Source organism: Pseudopodoces humilis, chromosome 5, assembly GCF_049639895.1.
Source record: "Pseudopodoces humilis isolate 2021_Gansu_Grassland_sample_001 chromosome 5, ASM4963989v1, whole genome shotgun sequence".
In the NCBI taxonomy this organism is placed as follows: Eukaryota; Metazoa; Chordata; class Aves; order Passeriformes; family Paridae; genus Pseudopodoces; species Pseudopodoces humilis.
Genome location: NC_142204.1, coordinates 55,101,149 through 55,126,673, shown reverse-complemented (window position 1 = coordinate 55,126,673; position 25,525 = coordinate 55,101,149).

The window sequence follows — 25,525 nt, the reverse complement described above, 5'->3', positions numbered from 1 at the left end:
CCTTGCATCTGACATAAAAAAACAAAAGAATATTTAATTCAGGTTCCAGATTTTGCAATTTTGGGTCCATCTGTGAAAAGAACAGAGTGTGAACTCATGGAAATTCTTGTGTGAATTTTTAATAAATTGTCAGTACCCATTTTGATACAAGGTAGAAAACCGCACATAAATGCAGCAAGGAGCTGCCAAGTGGAAAAAGAGGTGCTTCCCTAGCAGATTCCAGGCCAGCCCAGTGCTCTCCAACTGTATTCCAATATTCCAAATGTACAATAACAACTCCCCTCAGCAGCATTTGACTCCATCTCAGAGCTGCTGAAATGTTAATAATGGGGCATGGTCAAAAGCACTGAAGTCTCTTAAGGACAGGACACAGAACAGCAAACACTGAGAGAAGCATTTGTATTCAATCTGGTAACCTGATTAAAACCAGTTACCTCATTTTCAGAAAAAAAAGATCCTATACTAACAAATGCAAACATTTGTAGTAGGTTCAGTATATAAAGAAAACGAAGTTTAAAAAAGTTTTTTTGTTGTTGTTGTTTTTGGGGTGGTTTTTTTGTTTTGGTTTTTTTTTTTGTTGTTGTTGTTGTTTTTTTGTCCTCAAATAATTTTCACTGATTTGTCTGTTTTTTCCAAGAAATTAAGAAAAGTTCATTTTAGGTCAAAGTAGTTTGTATTTCATTATTTGATCATTTTTTGGCAACCAAACGATACAAACAGATATTCACATAGCTTTGGCTTGTAGTTCTGATGATGGCTGTTTTCCAAGTTGTATTTGGGAAATTAGACCATTTATTAGGAAGGGAAGTATATTTAAGATTTCACAATTCCTTCTTACTTATTTACCTTTGTATGCAGTTTTTCAGGATTGCAAGGAAGGAAAAAAAATTAATCTCTTTTTGATTTGAACACAAATTTGAACTCACCACACAATGTGAAGAATGAAAAATTCCTTTTCTGGGTAGAGTTTGAACACTCCTTTAGTAAATTTGGCGGACACACAGTAATAATCTATATTATGTTAAGATACGCGAATAGTTTTCTATGGAAACTAGAAAAAGCTGGAAACTTTAAATCCCAGATGGAGTTCTTATTAAGGAAACATCGTACTTTTGAAAAACCTATTTCTCCATCTGCTTGTAATATCTTTTAAGTGTTTCTTTGTAAAATTGCAATGATGATTTATTTGGATCATATTCTTTATTGTTTATTGCATAACTCCACTCCTTCCTCAAAAGAGCAAGTGTTCACCTTATCAATCAGCAAGGACTTAATTCAATTTCCCCTTGCTCTGATCTGACTGGGGAAATGTGCTACAGTTGTGGTATCCTGGCGAAAGCTCCATGAAGGGAGCTCCATGTGTGGTTTGAAATGCCCTTCTTCCTCAAACCTCTGCAGAGAGAGGTTCTGTGCCAGGGACCCTCTCTCGCCTTGTGGTCTGACTCATTCTGACTCACTGAGCTCGAGAAAGCAGTCAGTGTTACTCCTTTCTGGGAAAGTGCAAAGAAAAAAGCAATTCTGCTCCAAATAAATGCAGATAAGTCAGCTGCAAGTATCTGGGGAAAAGCAGTTAGAGAAGCGAGAAATTACTTCTTGTCATCTCGTATTCAACTGCAATGTAATTTTGATCATTTTCTTATTTTTCTTTCCTGATGGAGGGAATGAAGTTCATAGGTTGTGAATCCAAGCTCAGTACAGGAGTTGGGTAAATAATGGGTCTCATTTAGTTAAATTTGTTTTTCAAGCCGTTGTTCAGAGGTGCTTATCCAGTCATTTCAGTTCAAGAGCATGAACGGTTTCCCTGACTTTGGTACATTGTCCAAGTACATTGGCTTCAGGCTCGGGTGATTTACTGGGAGAAACGTTGCAGTTTCTCAAGTACCACTCTGGCTTCTCACCTCATTTTCTTGAGTGCTCCTGGGAAGATACTACAAAAGCTAGAGGTTCACCCTGCAGTTATAAAAAAAGCTAAATCATTCTTTACTAGAAACTGCTTACACTAGAGAACAGCTTTAGTTGGCAACATTGCAGAGCTGTGGTGATAAAATACCTGCACCTGCCCTGAGAGCAGTGATGGAGGAGCAGCAGGAGGGTGTCTGCTGCTGAGAAGCCCTCTGCTTTTCAGCTTCCATAGGGTGCACACAGGTGGTGCTGACTGCTCACTGGGGATTGCTACTTGGAGCTGGATCTCAAAACACTGTCGTTTTCCGGGTATAAAAGCAGTGTTTCACATCAAACGTAAGTCCTGCAAACTCTTGTAGTAGCCAGATGGTGTCAGTCTTGTATTGAAGCTTTGTCATTAGTCTCCTCTGGTGCTCAATAGACTCTAATAAATTCTGCTGCTCACATATTTTTTCCACCTGTACTTGCCTAATAACAGCACACACACACACACCAACAAAAAAAAAAAAAAAAGGAAATAAAGAAAAATGAGTGACTTGCTAAAATCTGCTCTAAGCTGGTCACAGAGACTCTCCTTGAATTGCAGTGAACTTTTGCAGATGAGTGCAAAATCTGTATTTCCCTTAAATCTAAGAGCTCGTCTCTGAAAATTTATCTGATCTGTATGTCTTGATTATTTTGTCAGAACAAATGACTCCTGTAGAAATGTTTATCAGCAAGACCTGTAGAAAAGAAAGAGTGCCTGCAAAGCTTTAAATGGACTAAACCCACTCAGAATTGGAAAAACCAACAGCAGTGAATGACAGGCCATTCTAAGTCAGGCACCATTACCACCACCACCAAAAAAAAATCCCACCACCACCACCAAAAAATAATATGAAGAGCTGCAATTTGTCACTAAAATGGCAATTATTATATAATCCATTAGTTAATGCAAACATTATGGGCTCTTGGATCAGCTGTAAAACCAAGCTCTTGGCCACTCTTAACTTCCAGAAGTGCTTTGGCACTTTGGCCAGGAGCTAGGGTGTTAACATGAGTGCTCTGTCCAAATTCCATGTGGGTAACTATATTTTTTCTAGCTGACTTTTGCATGTAATTTAGTTAGATACATAATTACTCATTTCTTGTCTTAGACTGTAGTACAGAGCTGCTGTATTAAGAGCTGCTGCTGCCTTGCCAGAGGTTTTAATAACCCAGGGACCAGTGAAGGGATTCCTGTTAGTACCAGAGCAGGGATTTCTGTGGTGGTCAGTGTTTTGGGAGTTTGCAGTGAAAACACTCTATAAACAAATATTCATAACCAAAGCTCTGTTTCAAATATCACAGATACTGTGAAACTCCTGGCATTTGCTAGTGATGCTGAAATCCTGGAACTGCTGGCAATACGAAGGAAATTGGTTAGCATCCCTGCTGAGGCCTGAGTGAATGAGAAGAAAATTGGTAAGAGGGCTCAAGAAATATATGTTGTGTGCCTTTTTCTTAGTTGAATTTAAACTAATTGTTTTCAAAACTGTTTATCAATCTATGAAAGTCTGTAGACTGCATCAAATCTGAGCACATTCTTTCTCCAGAAGCAGATTTTACAGGGTCCTTTGGCCATTCTCCCATGAGATTGGGCAGAGGCTTTTGTTGTGACTGCATTGTCATTTTTTGGACAGGATGTTTTGGAAGGTGTCTTTAGGAAATTTGCTCCATTTTATCTGGAAAGTTACTCCATCATTGGATCCTCTGGAACAGGAATATTTTGCTGTCCATCTTTTATGTGCATCTTAAATATTTTGACTGTTTTATGGGAAGTCAGTCACATTGCTAGCCAAAAGCTCCTCTGAGCATAATAATTTTGTGGGGCAGTCTGGTCTGCAGTGCAGTGATTGGACAGAGGAGAAGCTGCCCATGGCAGGTAACAGAGGGTGACACAGGCCAGTGCTGCTGCTGCTGAGTCCTGCAGTCTCTCCAGCTCTTCTGAAGGGCCACGAGCACACCGGTAAAAGGACTGCAGCTGCAGTGAGCATTGCTGTCTCTCCTGTGACAGCCCAGCCTCTGGAGTGTGTTTGGCTGGCCCATCCAGGATTCTACCAAAAAGTACCTGGCCTTTTTTCCAGGGACAGAGTGATCCTGGAACTGCTCTCCTTCTGTGACATCAAGGATGGGAATACTCTGCTGCGGAGGGGCAGAGAGCTAAGCTGGGTGGACGTGACTTGTCCAGAGCTGATTATGCCTAAATTTTGGGAGCAGAAAGAGAACTGGCATTGAAACCAAGCTGTGAACATCAAATTCTTGTGGTTGTGTCCTGTGTCTCAGGATTGTACTTGTTTCTGTTCACAAGAAGCTATTTCAGTCCTTGGAAACCAAGACAAGTGGGGCAGAGGAAGACACTGAAAAATTTTTTCCTGGCTCATGGATTACACGAGTCTGTTCTGCCTGACATAGCTAGCCGTATGAGAGACTACAGCATCTGGCTGGTTTCTGCAGGAAAGCTGAGATCTGTCAGCTCTGTCTAACACCCAGGGATTTTGGGGCCATTTTGTGACTGAGCAGGACGTTCTGCTGTGCTCTCACAGAATTCACAAAGACAGACAACCCCTCTGAAACCTTGCAGTTGCTTTCTTTCTCTTGCTGAAGAGAATCTCTTCACCAGTCTGGATTTAGTCTTCTCATTTTATGGCCCTGGAAAAATGGTGACATCTCTCACTTCACAGGCTGATATCAGTGGGGACTTCCAGTCACTGACAATTCATAGACACATTCAAGTTTGTGTGCAGCATGGGAACCAGAGACATAGCTGTTGGTTTCCAGTTCTCCCTGTTCCATCTTGCCTCTGTGAAGTAGGTTGGACTTTTCCAGTAGCAGTGACCTCCATTCCCCCCATCCCTCTAACCTAAAAACATTACACCAGGCTTGGCATTCTAATCTTTAGTCTTCTGTCCCACTAAAAGTATAATGAAACAAGCAGTGAAAGCTGGTACTGTGTTGTACATAGGAAAAAAAAAAAAAAAGTGATACTTTATGAATTTGGTGATGCAACGTGTCACTTCCAGTGGGTAGCTCTCAGTTCATCATGCTTGTTGCCATGTTGAATCTGGGAAACACTCGCTCCCATACAAATGGGTTTTATGTGTTTTTTACCTGTTATAAACACAGCTTGTTTCCAAGTGGAAACAAATACAAAGAAAACCTGTTATACAGAATGAAAACTTGATGATTCTTATTTTCTCTTTTGCTCTGTTAGAGTTTGATTTTTTTTAAAATTTATTTACTTTTAATTTGTTCTCGCAGGAATGCAACTCTGAGAGTTATAATCTAGTAGTACCCTATATGTGTTTCTGGTCACTGTGTAAGAGTCCTAAGAAACCTTTCTGTTTCTGGATTACCTTTTTCATTAGTTTATAAGACTAAGAAAAGTGTCTTCCCAAGTTCATAGTCCTGAAACCATGATGTATTTAAGCAAAGGAGTATATTCTGTTTCTGCCTTATTGTGATGCAGCTCCACAGGACCTCCTTTCACTTTCACAGAGTTTATCTGGATCCACATAGGCATAAATCAGAATTTGGCCACTAAGAATGAAGATGATTTATACACTGGCATTAGTGATTCCCTGTACTTAGAGATTCAGCTGGCTCTCTTCCAACTTAATCTCCTTTTTAGTACTTTATTCTATATTCTGGTGAATATAGAATAAATATTCTGTATTTGGTACTTTATATTCTATATATCTGGTGGCAATATGGCTTGACATCACAAGTTGCCTTACCTTGCAATGCAGGATATAGAGGGACAGAAAACACTGAATGTTAGCTAGTGCTAACAGTAAAATTCCCACCCCCACCCTGCAGGTGCCTGAATCAGTGAACATAAGACATTTTCCAATTAAAAAGGCCCTCTACGCCCTTGTTATTGACAGTGCTGTAGAAAAAGGAAATTAGCAAATTGAAAACAAGGGCCCTTCCCTGATTAAGCTCCCCCTTATCACAGGATATTCCACACTTAGCCCTTGTTACATCCCAGCTCACTTTTGGCTTTCACAAGTCAGAATGAGCTTATCTGTGATTTTTTCATGTTTACTCAAGCTCTCAGCTTGATAGCAATGCACGACTAATACTTGGATGGTACCACATTCCAGAAGATTTGTAAAGTAAATGACAGAGAAAGTGAGAGAGAGAATTTTATTTCTATGAAGTTATTTCTGGAGTTTTCCTTTCCACAACCATTGCTATAAAATCTGCAGGCAGCACCTTCAGCCACATTTGGAGCCCTCTGTGCTCTGCTGGCAATGCAGAGGGGGCCAGAGGCTGCCATGAGCAGCTACTGGGGATTTTTTGTAGCTACACTTTGCCATTTGGCTGCATCCTTTTGTGGACAGAGGAAGATTTGCCTTTATGTTCTGGGGCAGTTTCTATAAGGAACATGGTTCAGCACGGGTTAAGCAGCCCTGAGATGCATCCAGATGACACTGGGCATGGAATCAGTACAGAACAACCCCTTGAACTAGCAAGCTGCTAGAGGAAGTTTCCTCTCCTTTGCTACTGCATGGCTGCTTTGAGTACTTTTTGGACACAGCCAAGGAAAGAGCCTCATATCTTCTGTTACAACACTTGGAAGTACTTCCAAGAAAATGTAATTTTTCAGTCTAATGACCTTAAATGACTGTTGTTTGGTTTATTTTTCTGTTTTTAGAGTAAGAAATCTAACTGGAATTGATGGTTTCTTTGGGAAAAAAGATACCTCATATGTTCTCATGTTTTTATAAATCCTTTTGTTGCATGTAATTTTTAGAGCCTTGGAATTACCAGGAATCTCCAGGAAAACCAGACCTTTACAAAGATATAGTGAACGATACAGTGTTTTAATTCTAAAACAATGGACATGTTTTTATTATTAATTTCTTTTATTATTTTTGGAAGACAAGGTAATGGATGTGTTTTGCTTGGTACTTACATAAAAAGCAAGAAAAACATCCTTGCTTTTATTAAGTATTTCCTTGTGATAATGGTGCAAGTTTTTTTAATGTGGGTTTTTTTTAAAGTCGTTTCTTGGTATCTCCCTTATGGAGAGATAAGAAAGGTTTTCCCACCTTTTAGGGATGGCTGAGCAATGAAAACATTAACCAATAAGCTCACTTTTATTTTTGTGAGACCTGAAAAGGGTAGAAGAAATATCATACTCCCTGCCAAGTGATCACACTGCCACTTATCACTTGCTGGTGAAGTCAGCAGAGGAAAATTTTGCAGAAGAAACTTCCTTTCCCACTCACAAGATGGGACTTGTGTGCAGTGTACAGTCTCTTCACACAGCAATCCTGGGGTTCTTAGCTTGTTGACCAAGAAATCTTCCCCTGGCCTGTCCTCTTGCAGTGCTTCCTGCTCACTAGGCACAAATTCTCTAACACAATGTCTAAGGAAAGTAAGCTCTGGTGTGCTCTCTGGGTGCCTTGGAGCACGTCAGCTGGGGTATCCACTGATCCCACCTCCAGGGACCTGCACCAGGTAAGGCTTGTCCCAGGCAGAGTGGGTCACCTGCCCTCTGTCACATTTGTCCTCTCATGGTGACCTCAGAGCACTGTCCCTAGGGATTCCTCAGAGTTTTGTGTAGTCTGCACCCATATGAATGATGAGATTCTCCAAGAATGATGCACTTCTATTGCAAGAACACATGGCTATTTCATTTTCAGTACAGCACCTTCCTTACAAACATATCAGCATCCCTTGTTGTTTGGGTGAAAGGGGAAGGCAGACATGAAGGAAGTCCCACCAATTCCTGTCTGCAAGTACAAAATTCCAGAATTTAGAGTCTGTCGCTCCAGTCCATGAGGGGATAGTTACTGCTATTTTGTTGTAATGGGCCATGTCCTCTCTCCAGTACACAGTGATGATGCCTGATACCACATCCAAAGATCATCTGTAGGGGAGGACTAGTATGGAATGTTGCAAATTTCTGTGAGAAGACAAATACAAAGGACTTGCTTATGACAAATTGTTGGACTACAGAGCTGTTGGATTCAGGCTAGATTGCAGAAAGCAGTGTCAAACCAAAGACAGATGCACTGTCACTGCAGAGCTCCTGACAAACAACAAAAAAAGTCTGAAACTAACAGCCTACTGTTTGTCATCCATGTCTGCAGTCACAACTACCTTTCAATTTCATAGCTGGAAGAGTGGATCACATGCCTCATTCAGAAGTAGTGTAAAATTGGATGGAATAATGCAAAGTGTGTGGAAGGGCAGGAGAGTATGATTACTTGCAAGAAGTGACTAGCAATTCTGCATTAGTGAGGAAACAGGTTTGCTCTGGTAACCAGTCTGGCTTGCAGGAATGCTGAGTTCCCAATGATCCCCGTGAGCATCCTACCTCTCTATCTTCCTAAAGAACATCAAGAAATTCATTAGGCCAGATAAGCGAAAGGAGCTAAAGGAGCTCACAAACAGGTGCTTGGCCTCCTGAATAAATAATTTAACTCATATTTAGGGATTAAACTGCTGTGAAGAGAATTCTAAACCCACTCATATATTAAGTGCACTGCTACTCACCACTAACCAACAGAGCATGCTGGGATGGATGGGAGCATGTCTAAATCTAGATCTTTATTCTGCTTTTCTAGAAATACAAACAAAATTGCTCTGGAAACAAATACTTCTCTTTCTGCACATGTATAGAAGAGGAAGCACAGTAAGAATTTTTGCATCATTCTATTAATTATAACATAAAATAAGGGAGTTGAAGATTTAGTTTTACAGTGGTGGTTTGAACTTCTTCTCCAGCTAGAAGCCTTTCTGTAACTTTCTGCCTGCAGTATTAGGAAATGTTTTTCAATGAACCCAGTGCTACATTTCCATTATTTGTTTGGTATGAGAAAACTTAATGGTGGGATAGATGTTTCTAAAATTCCTCCCTCCTTTGGGAGTGGACATTAAAGTCCTCCTATATCCATCTGAGCAACATGGTATTCAGAGTGTCCCCTGAGACTTAGAGTGTAGTAGATTTTCCCTGTCTCACAGACTCTAAGAGGACAGGGTCCTGCTGCCATCATGTATGGACCATCATTTACCAATTCTCCACTGAGAAAACTACAGCAGAGGTTACAATGACAAGCCACATAGCAAGAAGAGTTTTATATAAGTGATATAAAGTCCTCACTTCAGCATACTTTAGCAGGGCTTGTGACTGGCTCTTTCATTAGAAGCATTTGCATGGTTTATGAAACTGTTTGGTTACTGTGTCATTGTCATACTCATTGGTAAAGTTTAATAATAGTATGCTTCAGTAGAGGGCACAGAAAATCTGATGACTGAAGTTCTTACTTGAGCAAATTTTAGCTTTCAATAAAGAATTGTCTTTTAGGGCTCTGACACATTTATAAATATTTCTCTCCCTTTCAAAGCAAGGGTGATATTATTACCTAGGAAAATTGTAGTGGGGGAGAAAATGCTATGCAACTAAAAAATGAGATTGAATATACTCTCCAGGAAAACTCATGTTTCTGTGTTGCAATTAGCCAAAAAATCCAGGTATATTTTCAGCAGTGGGGTATATTTTCAACATAGTCCCTGTGATTCTCAAATTAGCAACCATGGGATCATTACAATTTGGAACAAGTCAGCTTGCTACTCTTCACATTGATGATGAAACTTCTGCTTTCAAACCAAATATCTGTTCTAATATACGTCTATATGTCCTTGATATACCAGAAGGCAGCCACAATAGCCAGAACAGTCAGGAAACAGCAGTGCTCTCAAAACCTCTGTGAACAAAGGTATGAAACCTGAGTACAGATAAGAGCAAAGAGGTGAATAAAGCAGGAAAAAGAAAAAAAGAAGAATGAAAGAACACAGAAATAAGATCTCTTTTTAGAAAGATTAGTTGGTGTAAATTTAGTGCAGGTTTCAGTGCAAAACATGGGGACTATACTGGAGGCTGACAAATATTATAAATTATGAATCAGAGTATTTAAGACACCTTTTGTGATTCTTTCCATTAGTACCAAGATGATACTAAAATGAAGTTTCTCTGAAATAGAGGTTGGAGGGACTGGTAAACTAACATACTTTAAAAAAGAATATTATTTAACTAAAAAATATTTTACAGCTGGAAACTCTTTATAAGCATTTCCACTTCTTGATTCCCTGTTGTCAATCTCAACTGAAACAATTCACATTTTAAAATACACAAACAAAAACTTATTTTAAATTATTCAAACAATAGTTCTGTCATTTGAGTTAATGTAACAAAAAGTGATTTCAAGTTTTTGGCAGAAGGCCAGAAAGAATTTCTTAAGTTTTACACACAAATTTTCAATAATTATCTGACATTCATAAATATCAGTGGAAATTTAACCCTTTTGTGGAAAATTATATTATGTGTTATTTTAAAATATGCCAAAGGTTGTTGTAGAGAATTTTAGGATTTTTTAGTAATTTTGTCAATCACAATTAACACCCTCAAAATAAAAAATCAAAATAAAATAAGGAATGGAACCATATTGGAGGCTGTTTTCAGTTACAAAAAAAATTGTTCACAGATTGGTTCAGAAGGCCCTGTAGAAAAACATGAGCAATGCTTTTCAATAGTTACTGAGTTTGCAGTTTCAGTAGGTACTGAGGGTTCTGATTCAGATCTGAAATTTGTGATGCGAAATCAGCTTTGCCATAAATTCAAATATATCAAGGTTCAAAAAGGCTTAGTGCTTAATCCAAATATCTGAACAAAGATCCATCTTTAGGTTTGAGAGACTTCCTAATATCCATTTGACATCTCACAGTACTGTCAATTAAAAGTGATTTAATGAAATGCACTAATATACATGGTAAACTTTACAAACTAACGTAAAATCAGTGTAATGACAAAAGAATTGGGTGCTTTTTTACATGAATATTTAAATAATTCATTTTATTCTTCCATTTTTGACATCCCAGCCCAGCTCAGAAAAGTGTGGGCCAAGAAGACAGCTACACTCGGTAGGCAGCCAATTAAAACAGACTGTCATAAAAGAGCAGGATGATTTTTCAGGACAGGCATCGTTATTTTGTGAGCACCAATATAACTTCCTAAATGTCTCACAGATGCAGTCTGAAAGAAGTTGCATCCCCCTCCCAGTAAAAATATCTTAGCCACCTCAAAAGAAGAGACCATCTGGAGGCTTACTCACTTCGGGGGATGCTGAGTTAATTGAGTGAAAGTCCAAATAACTCTTTAGGAGAGACATGCTGAGGAATGGCAGAAGGCTCTAAAGTAATGTAATTCCAAAAGAATTTGCTTCAGTATTACTATTACTTAATCAGTTGTATTATCACCATACTTGGGAGGCCTAGGCATAAATGGGGGTTTGTTTTAAAGGACTGCAAAAAGGAATTTACTGAGCACAGTTATATGTATTTTCAAGAGAAATTCAGACAAAATCCACTAGTGTTTCAATAATAAAATCAAACAAAATCAAGCAAAAGGAATGCGCTCATTCTTCTGTCCAAAGAAGTGACTCCATCTGCCCAGAGGAGTATCTAAGCTGTGATTGGAAAGTTCAGCACACGTATTCACCCAAGATTTTTGGGAGAAGTATAGGAACACCAGCTCTCTGGTTCCAAGCCTTCCTGGCTGCCTTTTTTCTGGGTTTGCTGGTTGCTGGTGGGAACTGCTCTGCCTCTTTAGACCTGTGTGCCTGTTCAGAGCTGTCTGATCAGTTTCCAGAGTTTTTCAGTTTAAAGTGGTGATACCGTGTTGAAGAGGTGCTGAGGCCTTTCAGTTAAGAAGTCTCCAGTGTCATTTAGACAATCTAGAGATCACTCCTCAGGCTGCTGTCTCCAGTCTGGAAGCTCATCAAACCTGAGCACTGTAGTGTATTTGCAATCTCTGTGCCAAGAACTGACAGGCTGAAAGACAGAAGACTGTCTTGAGAAGAAATTCTTACTGACTGCTAGTGCAAGATCTGTAGTTTGGCATTTTCTTCTTTGTCCCCTTCTAATGATACCTTGGCTTTTTATGTAATATGAAAATACTAAGTTTTGCCATGTCACGTACATTACTCTCTTTTCTAGCCTGAGACTCCTCTTTGATTCTTTCTTTGACTAACAATTCTTCTTTCATTGGTTTTTCCCTGGATAAGTTGAATTGATCCTGTTCCAGTGACTGGAAATTTTCATGCCTCAGACCTCAGCCTTATCCTTTTACCCCTTCCTTTTCCCATTGCTATCGTGGAATTACTTATCTACATCTATTTACTCTAATGGAGCTAGGATTGTTAAAAATGGGGCAGACTGGGTCCTTTCCAGTTAATATAAAATTTATACCAAAATAAAGGGGATTTAGGAATCTAAATATATTTGAGGATCTATGTCTGTCTATGTCTTATTGCTTTTGGGTATTATGTTTCTGGCTTAAGAAAATGATCTTAAAACTATACTGTGATGACAAATTGATTTTGGTTTTCTTTAAGGATCTGTTTCTTCCTGCAGATTGCAGTAACCTAGAAGTTAGCAAGAATGGGCCTTGAGAGAGAAGCTCAGTTCTCTGCTGCCTTAGAACACTGAAACCAAGGACAGGCATCAGATCCTAATGGTTGCTGGAAGTGGGACTCTGTTCCTTCTCACATAAGGTTGCATCAAATAAAACCAAGAGTATTCTCCCTACAGAAAAAAGACTGTAAAATGGATAGAGCAGTTAGAGCTTCCAAATGTAGGAAGAGAGTGGAAGTGGCCCTAGGAGCTGAAACCCCTCTGTTAATGCATTGTTTTTTGCAGTAAAATGCAGAGCCAAATTTGCTCTAGACTTTCAAGTTTTGCAGCCTTCCAGTCTTTCCAAGATTGACAGAATTTCTTCTTAACTTTTTTGGCCCATTCAAAAAGTAAAACTGCTCAATTCCAGACACACATAACCTATGGTACCTCTTGTCATTTCCTTTCCTATTTTTCAGAGAGCTAATTTTTTAAACTCTTGAATGCTTTCAAGCAAAAACTGCAATGTCTCCTGTGTCCTGTACACTGCCAAGTACATAGACAGTATGGTGGGAAACAGGCAGAATTTACTGTGCATCTCAGAGAAAATCAAAGCACAGTTTACCTGAGGTCTACAGGTGCACCCTCATATCACCCAGCCTGGGGAAGCTGGAAGTCCTGCTGTGTCCATGTGTTTTGCTGAGGGGATGTAGTCCTGGCTTGTTGTCCAGGCTTGAAGCACAGTCTGGAGCACAATAAGCACTCCTTCCAAAGAAAACCTGAGTGCACAGGTGGGAGATTGTACAGCAAGGTCCTTCCTGATCACCTGAAGACCAGAAACAAGGAAAGACTATCCTTCCACCTAAACTCAAACTTTTATTTTAGTGATGGCTAGTGAAGTCAAAGAGCTGTGGCACCCTTCAAGATGTCCTTTCAGGAGTTTAGGGTAGCTGAAATTTGGAGGACAGGTATTTTTATTCTTTGAGCTCACACAGAATTAGTAAAATCTCTAACACTGGAGAATCACTTATAAAATGGGAAGGAAAGAAGAAGAAGACATCAAAAAACCCAAGAAAATTCAAATGTTTGAGCAAGAACAGCTAGAAATTGTAAGAGACATAGGGACTTAAGAGGCCAAATTGAAATTAGGGAATGAGAGCAGTGAGAGTGAGAACACATCAAAGTGGAAAACTGATACACAGAGGAGCAGGTGGGAAAGGAGGAAGAAGAAAAGGGGATGGAGTATCTTGCAGAGAAGGAGAAAGGAAAGACAGGAAGAAGCAGGAATGTGACAAAGAGGGATAATAAGGGAGCTGGTACATCAGAAGAGAAGAGGGAAATGGAGGAGGAAGGGAAAGAAAAGAAAGAAAGAAAAGAAAAGAAAGAAAGAAAAGAAAGAAAAGAAAGAAAGAAAAGAAAGAAAAGAAAGAAAAGAAAGAAAAGAAAGAAAAGAAAGAAAAGAAAGAAAAGAAAGAAAAGAAAGAAAAGAAAGAAAAGAAAGAAAAGAAAGAAAAGAAAGAAAAGAAAGAAAAGAAAGAAAAGAAAGAAAAGAAAGAAAAGAAAGAGCGAGCCAGAACAGAAGATTGAGAGATAGAGAAATGGAAGATAGAGAAATGGAAGCAATCACAGAAAAAGAACAATGTAAAATGAGAAAATGAGCAATGGAAGCATGAAGGGAGGAAAAGAATAAAGATAACCTGAAGTAGGGCCTCTACATGAAGAGATAGACTTTTAGATGTTAGAAATAAGGTAGATGAACCCCTCTATAAGGTGTGATTTTTTTTTAACTTAGAGGTTATAGCTGAAATGCAAGTATTTTGTAGAAAATACAAATTGCTGTGATTTTTATAAATGTTGGGTTGTGCTACATATTGTTTTGTAAAAAATGCCAAAGTAGAACAAATTACATCAAGATGTTGTGCAGAAATTAGAAAAAGAAAAAAGAAACCTGATACTTTTAAAATAGGCAGGAAAAAGCTGTCTCATGTATACTATGACTAACAAATCTGTGGGAGCTATTGTGGCCAGGGTCCAGCCCTCACTTTATACATTAGTGGGTGTAAAGGGTGATGTCACTGAAGGATTAGGTTTAATCCTGGACAAGAAAGCCTTGTGATGATTCAACAAGGAGCAGAAAAGATGGAGCTAAATCAGCTTAAAGTCAGGCTTTATGGGTTTGGATAGAATCAGCATTTTGCTTTGCACATAACAACACACTCAGCTCAGGGTGATACTCTGTCTACAGCTTTCCTATTCCTGCCTCCCATTTCAGCATGCTTCTGGCCCAGTGTCTGGCTGCCACCAACTCAAAATAGGAGACTCCAGGATAAATACAAGGAAAATTTTAATTACCAGCAGAGCTATTGGCACCACTTGACAGTGCATTGGTCAGTGCAAATGACCAATACATCAGGGCAGACCTTTGGCTGTCATGTAGTAAATTAGGAGGATGCTTGTTAAACCAGCTTTAATTCTCCAGTTCTGTTGGCAGTCTTTGAATCTTCTGCCTGGCAAAGCATGGGCTAGTTTGAAATGACCAAATTCACTCACCTGCTAAATGGTTGCTGTGGATTACCCAGCTCATCTGACCCCAGAGCTCTGCTGAATGAATGGCAGATGGGCAGATAGGTGTTTCTGGATAGGACTGCAACTTGTCTAGAAGCTATTGATGAGCCCTGGAACACTGCAGCAGGCCTTTTAGTCAGACTATCACATGCTTGAGAATCAGATAGGCAGTAAGGAGCTCAGGGTGTCTGTGTCATCATTGCCTGAATCAGAAGCAAAAGGTGAGTGATTTGAGTATTGTCTGAAGTGGTCACTGCACAGAAGCTCTATTCTCATGACTGGTGCTATAGATATCGTTCTTGTATTGAAAAAAAAGCAAACTGTTTTCAGGGATTTATGGAAAATTTAACTTTTACTAGAAAAGCACCAGAATCCTGTTTGGGGAGGTAACAAACGGAAAACTGCAGCACATCATGGTTCTGATAGATATTTCCTTATTTATTTTTGAAAGTAACACAGAAGTGAGAGATAATTGTTGCTGAGATTACTTAGTTTATGTTTCAGAGAGGTTCAATTTAATATTTTTCTTTAGGCTTTGAGCAGATTAGAGAAATAGGGACTCCAGTGATACAGCCCAGAGTAATGTTTCTTTACTCACACTTTTTTTTAGTCTCAAAAAAACAATTACCTCATTGAAAAGTGCCATTTGGGAAAAAAGGATTTTTGAAAGACTTGCAGGTTTATTTCAGATGTTTGTTAGACAGTATGGGGGCTGCTCTGAAATCTCTGTCTTAAAGTTTTAAACTTTAAACGGGAGAGCCAAATCTGCCCCAGAGGTAAGTCCTCTAAAGTGGATGTGACAGTTGGAATAAATTGTTCCATTGTTTTCAGCGTTAGTTACTCAATTATTAAATTACTACAGCAAGGCTTGGAGGTGTAAGAAAGGAGTATAGGAAAGACATTTTAGCACAGGAATAAAAATGAGAAAAAATAACAATTTTTCCCACTAGGAAGTATGCAATTAAATAATATTTCATGGTCAAAATAAAGTGTAAACTAAAAAAAACATAACTACAAAAACCAATGGCAATGGTTATCTGACAGTTGTCACCCTTTGCATGACAACTTTGACATACTTCATTTGAGTCACTTCCCAAAGGACAGTTGTCAGTCCAGCTGTCAAAACCACATCCCATCTGGAATAGTTCTGTAGAGAGAGGCTACAGGTCCCAGCCTGAGGATGTGAAGGAATCCCAGCAGCCTGGACACATGGAGAGGGAGTTGCACTGTCCTCATGTGCTACCCGAACAGAGGACAATAGACAGGGCCAGCCCAGCTACTGGTGATCCTCTCTGCACTATGGAAAAGTGTTCTAGCAGGGGAGTCTCCTTCCTTCCTTCAGCTGGAGAGGCTTTTCTTGTCCCGTGAGTTTCTTGCTTTTGTGAGGAGCCAGCACCAATGTTGATCTCAAACTGGTAATTTGCTATGACAACATCTCATAATCCCTCCCATAAAGCTTTCTGAGGTCATTTAACCATTGTCTTGTGTCCAAGTATGGAGGAAAAAAGCAGAAAACTACTTCAACCTCATGTGTTTCTGAGAATGATCTGGAAGAGATTTTGGAGCAATAAAAGGAAAAAAAAATCAAAACAAGGTCATATCTGCAAATGGACTCAGTGTTGAAAAAGTTCTGGATAAACTTGGGTGTAGCTGAGCATAATTATGATCCTGAAATCCCCTGCTCAGCTGCAGCTAACCCAGTATAGGTACCTAAACTCACAGGGCCTCCCCGTTTGATGTTTAACGTTACTGCTATGAGAATTCAGTTCTCTGCAGCCCATCTCAAATTGCCCTAGTATGAGAAGCTCAACAGCTGGTTCAACACTTGATCAGGTTTCAGAAACAGGAATTTCCTCTAAGTCCCTCTTTAAGTTGGAATATATTCTCAGAACATGCATAGCAAACATGCAGAAGAGTGTGCCACTTGAAAAATACAGTTATGAATATTTTTTAAAGGAAAAAGGATTTTTTAATCCCTTCATAATATGATATAATAGCTTTTTCTAATACTTGGGAAAAAATGTGAATTTTTGTCTCCAGGCCTTTTTTGGCTAGACTAAGAAAGTTCAATGTCAAGTCTTTCATTTCTTGATTGAGCAGCAAACCTCCCCGGATACACAATGTTCTGTATATTTTGTTGCATCTTCTTGAGTTAAAGTTGGAGCAGTCACAGGAAAAGGAAGACTAACAAGATGAAAATGAGAGCACAAAGCAGGAGGAGAAACAAGTCTGAATTCCCACTGGCTGAGGAGGGAAATTAAACCTGATGCTTATATTTTTGGATAATTACTTTTGTCTTGGGTTTGCATGGCAAGTTTTTGGTAGCTGGGTGGCTACAGGGTGAGAAGTTTCCTTTATGTCTGATGAAATCAATGCAGCTGGCTCCAGGTGCATCCCCAAAGTGTTTCTCTGGGGCAGCATAGGGAAGGGGAGAGCTCTGTTAGACGCAAGGGTGGATGAGAAGTCCATTCTGTCCCTTGGCAGTCAACAGGGGGTATTACATGGGTTATAAATGAATGGCACCACTCAGGAGGTAGGATCGAGGCTGGGAATACTAAGGATGTGGAGCACAGGGTCTGCAGGAGAGCAAATGGGAATTGGGAACAGAAGGGGAACTAAAGGTCTGAGAAAATATTTGATAAAGGGTTTGGAGAAGAAAGGTGACAGATGGGAAAGAAAGGTTGGCTTCAAAAAAGATTAGGAAAGCTTTATTTCTCTGTTTTAGAGGTTTGGGGGTTGCAAGGACTGCCTCTGGAGGAACAGGGTGAGTTATGGGAAAATAATTGTCAGAGATGAAGTAAATCTCAACAAAGAGAGATGGGGAGGAAGATGACTGGGAGAAAGGTGATTTGAAACAGCAGAGGCCTTGGAAACGGACAGTGTGCAAGAGGACCCTCAATACAGAAGGCTTTTGAAAGAGTTTTTAGGCAGGAAGGACTGGGAAATTTAAGGCTTGAGCCAGAAGGGGCTGAAGACAATATGGTGTGAGGGAGAAGTTAGGGTTACCAGCCTGGGGAATATTATTTTCTGGGCTCCGATGTCAGAGAGGAGGCACACACAGAGGCAACTGCCTCCTTGTCCAAAGAACAGCCATTTTCTCTGTTTGTAGAAATTAAAATAACCCTGTTTTGGACAGAATAGTCCAGAGATTACCTTTAAAGGCAGAATGGCATGAATGCTGACTGATGTGTGGAATAGTTGTGCCATATGAAAATTCTCTACATGACAGCCAATTTGAGAGACTGAAATGTAGTGTTTCTGAACTTGTTTCACACAGAAGGTGTTCCAAATTAATCCCAGTTTTAAACCAGACACTCTTCCACACAATGATATGCATCAATTTAATCTTTGTTATTTCCTTAAATATCTCTTCTCTGTAGGAAACTGATCCCAAATCCTTCTGTCAGATCCCAGAATCTTCAGTAGATGGCCAGATAATCCTACTCTCCGTATGCTATGAGTGCTGAATTTGCATCAGTTCATGTCAGCACACTTTTGTTCTGCTTTTCTTTCTCGGTAGGGCAATGCTGAGCTCTCTTGAAATCCTGCCTGTAATACACCATTGTTTACAAACCACTTGATAACAAATCACAGCACATATTTGTGTTGGCTGATAATCCTTTGTCAATGATGGATGAAGATCAGGTGTCATTTCTGATTCTTTTGGATGTGTCAGCTGCCTCCAGTACTGTTGACCATGAACTGACCTGCACTCTGGCAGTCTGGAAGCAAGGGCAAATGGGATGAGCTGTGGAGCTCAGAGTTATGTGCAGCACTGAGCCCTGAAGCATGTTGGCAGTGGGTTGAGGCAGGGATCATTATTAACATCTCTTGTGTGTTAAAAGAAACTCAGATGATTCTTCATTTTACAGCATTTTTATTAATATGTTTACCTATTAACATTTGGCACTTACATAAGTCTCTGCTTGCTTGCCACATAAATTTTTTAAAAATCCTGTAAGCTTATACAAAATATTTTCTACAAATATTTTTCCTGCATAGTCTTTTGCCTTTAGCTCATACTTGCTTCAACTGCCTCAAAAATAGATGTAAAAAGTCTGCATACAGCAAGCTCTGAAATGCCACCCACCTCCCGCCTCAACAAGCAACCAGACTAGTCTCTGTTGGACCTGGAGGTATAGTACATGTTTTATAACCAAAGATGGAGGCAATTCTGCTGGATAGTTCCTCTTGTCCTTTTTGGCTCCATTGTCAGTATCTCTTCTGCTCTCAGTGAGATGTTGCAGCATACTAATTTCTTCCATTCAGTCAGAATTTGGGTTATACACAACTCCAGGGGCCTCTTCCATACCTTGTATCCAATTTAAATGATGGAGGAGGAGGAGGAGGCAATGATTGCTTGTGCTTTTTTGCATCCACTTTTCTGTTCTCTGTGTGGCAGCTAAAGTTACCTCTAAGTTGCAGACCAAAAATCAACAGTCTGAAGTCCACCTGGAAATAGCTGACAACTGTTAAAACACGGGTTCAAGCATTGCCTGTGTGTTCAGCTCCTCTTGGGAGATCTGCAGGAGCCATCAGACAGAGCCACCAGGTGATCAAGGGACACCTGGAGAATTTTGCATCCAAAGGAGGAAAAAGCATGGACCACACTGATAACCCAGCCTGAAGGGAGCCAACTTCTCCATGCAATTCCTATGGCAAGGCATATCATGCTATGTTAGGTCAGCCATGGGAGGAGCCCATGTTTAAACTTCTTGTCAGGTGCAAATATGAGATAAATAGACACAAACTTCTCTACCTTGCAGTTACTGGCCTTCCAGATGCAATTAGTCAGAGAGGTAGGTAATTAGGTGGAGAGATAACTCAGTGGTTAATAGCAGGACCAGATCTGTGTACCACTGACATTCTGGGTAAGCACTATGAGGACAGGAAATTTTGCATTTTACAAAGGGGTGCAGTAGAGGGATTTTCTTTTCTTTTTAAAGATTCAGTTACATGTCAGCATATCTCCATGGTTAGACATGGCCTGTGAAATCCTACTATAGTAAGAGACAGTTAAACCCGTGCCCTCTACCAAGAGAAATAAGACATTATCTCATGGATTCCATACTTTCTATTAATTTTTCTAGTTATTTACTGAAGAGAGAAAAAAATAAGGGGGTGAATTACACAATCCAACAATTGTCCATTTGTTGTTGCTTTTTTTGGCCCCCCTTTAGCTAGAAAGATGTGAGCATTGGGAAGCAAACAGGTTTTCCTGAGGACCCTGAATCAGTGCCATGCCACAGCCAACAGCTTCAACCACTTGAAAAAGTGCAATGTTGTGTCTTCCAAAAACTGTTCCCAGGGCATCATAATATTTGATGATTAGACCAGTCTTGTTTACCGTAGGGTGGCAGTTATGCTCAGTCCAGACTTGTTGCTTTATTATACACTGGCTCAATCTGTTTGTACAACACTTTGCATGGGGTGATAAACCCAGTAAAACACTGCCCATGGTGTAGCTCTATTTAGTAAACTACGAAAGTCTGTTTTGCTCTTTTAGAATACTGAGTGTAGATGGATTTCAACTGCCTTGAAGTTTTATAAGAAATAAAATTACTATGTGTTCATGGATCACTGTTAGATTGGTCTATTATCTGACCTCAAATCTGCCTAATTATCTTATAATACTCCACCTCAGCCTTTGTTCATCACCATCCCCAGCTGTCTTCTCCACCAGCTGTTAGTCAGCACCTCTGTGTTTTTTCTGAAAGACATCTACACAAGGTGCCAGAGGCAGGTGCAGGAGACAGATACAGCTGCACAAGATTGTTTTAATATCAGTGCTGTGATTTCCAGTTACAAAGTGTTTCCAAAGTTTGTTTTCCTTAGAGAAATGAAAACAACAAAAAGAGTTAATCTGTTTGTGTAACTTTTTTGTGTAACTTTTACTTACAATTTTTGTCATAGGTCTTCAGTTGACTAGGTTCCTTTGGTTTAGTTTTGTTTTTCATTATTCTATAATCCTCTGTAGCTTGAGACAACAGGGATTGAGTTTAATTTACACAGACAAGGAACATTACCACAGCAACTAAAATCCTGATTTATAAGACAAAACATAGCTCCCTCAATTCAAACAGATTTACAGGTATTTTGTTAATCATACATTTACACTTCCAAATGAAGTGCTGCCTACATTAATAATTGTACTGTCACCTTGACTGATACAAATTCAGATGGCTGTCTAATGTCACTTGAAGGGTTTGCTTTTCAGTTTCAGATTTTCTGGTTCTTATCTTCCTATGCCCTGAGCCAAAACACTGCCCTAGAAAAGATTATATTACATTTAGTATTTCCTGAAAACCACTCAGTGTGGCAGGGTCAGTATGACTATCCCTTTAATTTTCTTCTCTGAGTAACAGCTAGGTAGTACTCTTTCCCTGAGAAAGGATTTTGTCAATCAGAATATAATGGTCTCATTATGGGATGTGTTTTAATTACCTTCTCCTGTTTTTTTATGTCTGAAGTATGGTATTCCATGTTACTATCTAGCCATGCAAGAAAAAAGCCCCCTCCAAAACAGAAGGCGAGCCTGGGATGAAAAGTTGAGTCACTGCTCATTTTCAGATTTTTCTGTCACGCAGGTCAGTCCACATGGTCTCTGTCTTAGGTCTTGAACTACAAAACAGGAAATAAAACCCCCTCTCCTTGTCAGACTTTTGTCAGGCTATGAAATGTTCAAATACCCTTCCCTAGTGTAACTGTGTCAAGGGTAGGAGTGATATCAGTTCCTGCGTTGGGAGCCTGTGTAGATTTCCCTATCACAGCAGAAAAATTAACTCACACCATCTTGATTAAGGTGTGTGCAAATCCAGGAGGGGTTGGACAGTTTGGGTGGTGTTAAGCAGTTGTCATATCCCCCAGGGACTAAATGGTGAGCAAACTGCTGTAGCAGTAGCAGTAATATGTCCTGAAGGTTGAAACCCCTTAGGGATGTTAAAAAATACTCCTCTCAAAAGTATCAAATAAATTTTCAAATAAAGATTGCATTTTTACCTCATTTATGTGCAGCCTCCCCTCCCTCCTATTTCTGACCCTCAAAGACAAAGTCACAAAGACCCCGCCTTATTCACTGGAATGAATTACTGTTTACTGGAAAGAACCTTTACAAAACTTCTTTCTAATTTGAGGCACTTCCCATTTAAAAAGTAGGAAGAAACTTTACAAAAGAAAACCACTCTGTAAAGTTTGGGGAAAAAAGAATACCACAGTGGCAAATCTATGCAGTTGAAATACAAGCAGAATACGGCTGATAGCAAACACATTATATCATTCCAGTTAGCTTGTGAGGCTGCATCAGCTGAGAGCATGCAGCTAAAATGAGCTGTTGGGGTAGGGGCCCTGTCCTTCAACTCAAAGAAAATTGCATTTTCTACATCTATGGGAAAGCAAGAGATTGTGCCACCCATGATGTCCCTTTCCATTATAAGAGCACCTGTTGCAGCTTGACTAATGGTACAAATGTAAGTATGAACCTCATCAAGCCCAGACTTATCTCATGCAGGATGATGAGCAAAAGCTTAGCAGCAGTAAAGGGAGGGCCAGGCAGTGCACACAGGTCAGGGTGCTGTGTAAGTCCAGCCTGGATGGTACTGCTCACCTGCCTTTGTGCTGGTGCCATGCAGCAAGGAAAACCTGATTCCTGGAACAGGAGTCCTGGGTAGACTGTCACATGGAAACAGGGCTCTTCTGCTCTTTGTGGGAAAACATTTATCTGTAGTCTGATTGCTGATGGCCAGCATAACCAAAGCTTCTTTCTGGTGTCAGAATAGTAACATAGGTTGATGAAACCTGGGCGAACGTTTTCTGTGGATCAGCTGCATTGCCTTTGAAAATAGAGGCTGGACCTGTCTTCAAAACTCGTGGAAATGGAGAACACCTCGTTAAGAGTAAAGCTTTGTAAAAGGAACTCAGACTGGCTTTTATTTTCACTTTTTTTTCTCTGTTTGAGCAATTACAATCCCTTCTTGTTCTTTCTATGCAGCAAAAGTAGCTGAAACAAAATAGAAACATCAGTACAGAGCCTAGTAAATTCAATTTAAGGTATGCTTTGGTTTCATCAGCTATAGAAAATAACTGTAAAAAAAGACTAAGGTGACTATCAAAGTTAAGAGTATAAAAATATAATGCAAATAGTTTTTGTTTGCTTGTTCCTTAGTCGTTAACTAACACATCTGTAATCCTCTGTTTGCTGATAATTTAGATTATACTCATGTGAATTCACTAAAAACAGTGGACTTAGTTAGAGAACCTTCTAATATCCAACAACGTGGTATTTCCAAGAACAGATGAGCATCTCTGTTAATTTACTCTCAGTCTACCTGGAAGAGGCCAGTTGCTGATTAAACACTGAGGACTAATCGATAAAGAGCCATATCTTTGATCTGTTTGGTGTTGTTTCTGACTACAAAAAGTAATGCTTTTAATGAAACATGGCTCTCTTGCTTTTTCAGTGTAAAATCTTGTGTTTCAAATGGTTACTTATTTAAACCCTTACGAAATAGTAACAAGAAGTGGCTTTTGTTTACTTGTTTCAAACAGTGCAATAGCAGCTTGCTCGTGCTGCTCTTAACTGGTTTAAGGTTCTGTTTAGAGTTTTTTTTCATGTGACCCAGAAGTCATGTTTTGATCTTTGTCAATAGCAAATGGGAGGATTCCCTAAAGATACAATTTACATCTATTTTGTAATGTTAAATAGGTCAAGCATAGTGCCCCAATGTCACAAGATACAATTGCTGAATTCTCTAGGGATAAATCCTGGCTTAGCTGATGGAAGAGCTAGGACCAGCATGGGACATCTGTGTACTGTCAGCCAGCTTTGACCTTACCTCACAGATGTGTGTTTTATTTTCTTGCAGTGCAATCTAGTGAGTGTCTGCTCACTAGCACTGAACACCTGCTGCTCTTAGCTGTCTAAATGGTTTTTAAAAATGACAGGGAACTACTCCCACTGCACCATCACTCCAAGTGCTGCCTCTCTAACAAGTATCTCACTTGCCCCTTCATAGTTCTTTGGAAATACCAGTTGATACAAATTAATTCTTCACTGGCTTTAAGCTATCTTCTTCAAAGGATGCTAAGGTGGCCTGTTGTTTCCCAGACAATGTCTGCCATAGCAAGCTGAAATGACACTGAATTTAAGTATAGAAGTGGAAATTCACTCTTCCTTGCCAGGTATAGTTTTATTTTGTGTTGACAGAGTTTATAGACTTGTTAATCCCTTCTTTCTGGTGTTCCTAGTGTTTGGGATTGGCCAAACTGTTCTCCAGTAAAAATAAAAATTATAAGGCTGCTGTCAATGCCTTTCTCTACTTCTCTCTGCTCTCCCCTCCTGCCCAGCACACCCTGTAGATGTGAAGAGTTTCTATAGATGGCTTATGTGAGTTAAGGCTGTACCAACCTCTCTTATACCCTCCAGATCCATTCTCTGGCTCACCTAGATTATAGCCCTGGCTGGAGTGTATCAGAACTCCTTGTTGCCTTGTGTGTCCACCAAAGAAAATTCAACCATGTGTAGGGGTGTGAGGGAGAAAGGGACAGACAGAAGCTGATTCCTGATTTAACTCCTGTCAACATATTTTTCCTAGTGACACTCATCTATGAAATGATGCCAGAGGAGTTCTCAGGAAACGCAGAGAAGGTATTTTCCCCTCTAGTGTCTCTCAGAAGATAGGTACCCATGCCTTAGCAAGAAGAACATGGAGCAGTTTTGGTCTCTTAAGTGTACTTGTTGGCACTACCAGCTCACTCTGCTATCTGGGGAGGGCGCTCCTGAGAGAAGTCATCCTTAGTGAGTCATGAAAGGTACATAAGCTAAACTGATGGAGCAGGGAGTGCTGTGGGGAGGACAGGGAGGCAGAAACAAGGTCCTCAGGCTGATCAATCAGCTGGGAGAGAAGAGGACTTCTCAGTAGTTGAGATTATTTTAAATGCTCATTTGACTTTTAAAACAGAGCTCAGGATATGATCTATGTACTGCTATAAGGTTTTGATTGGTACCTCACTTTGCAAGTTGTGAGTGACTCTTGTGGTGCCCAGGTGGTTCTTCCAGTCCTTCTTAGAGCAGGCCACAATTGCTCATCAATTCACAAAATACTGAAGGCTTGACATACATCTTCTAGTGCGTGTGTTCTTTGTTCCTCTTTATGAGTGATATTTTCATCCTAGTCATTATCAGTTCTCTTCTTATGGAGGCAAGTTAGACAAATCAAAGGCAAAGGACAGAAGAGTGGGATAATGGCAGCAGTTAGCAGAGCAGAGTGGTTAATAAACACTAAATTCTTTTTGGCAAAACTACAAAATGGTGAGTGAGGTAGCAACAAGATTTTTGGTACACAGAAACACGGTGACTGTGCTTTACAGTATAACAAGGCATTACTGTGTTATTACAGAACTTGGGCAACTGCTTGGTCCCCAGACCAAAACACTCCCGGGCATCCACAGGAGCAGCTTCTGGGCACGGATCCATGGGAACTTTATGTTCTGATTTGAATGTCATGACTGATTTTAGGTTTTTCTGGGGTCATCTGGTACCTGTGAGTAAGCCTTGTAAAACTCAATCACTGGAAGTCTGTCAAAATAGAGTTGGGATCTCAGGCTTTCACCAGCAAGGACAAATCTTACACCAATCCCT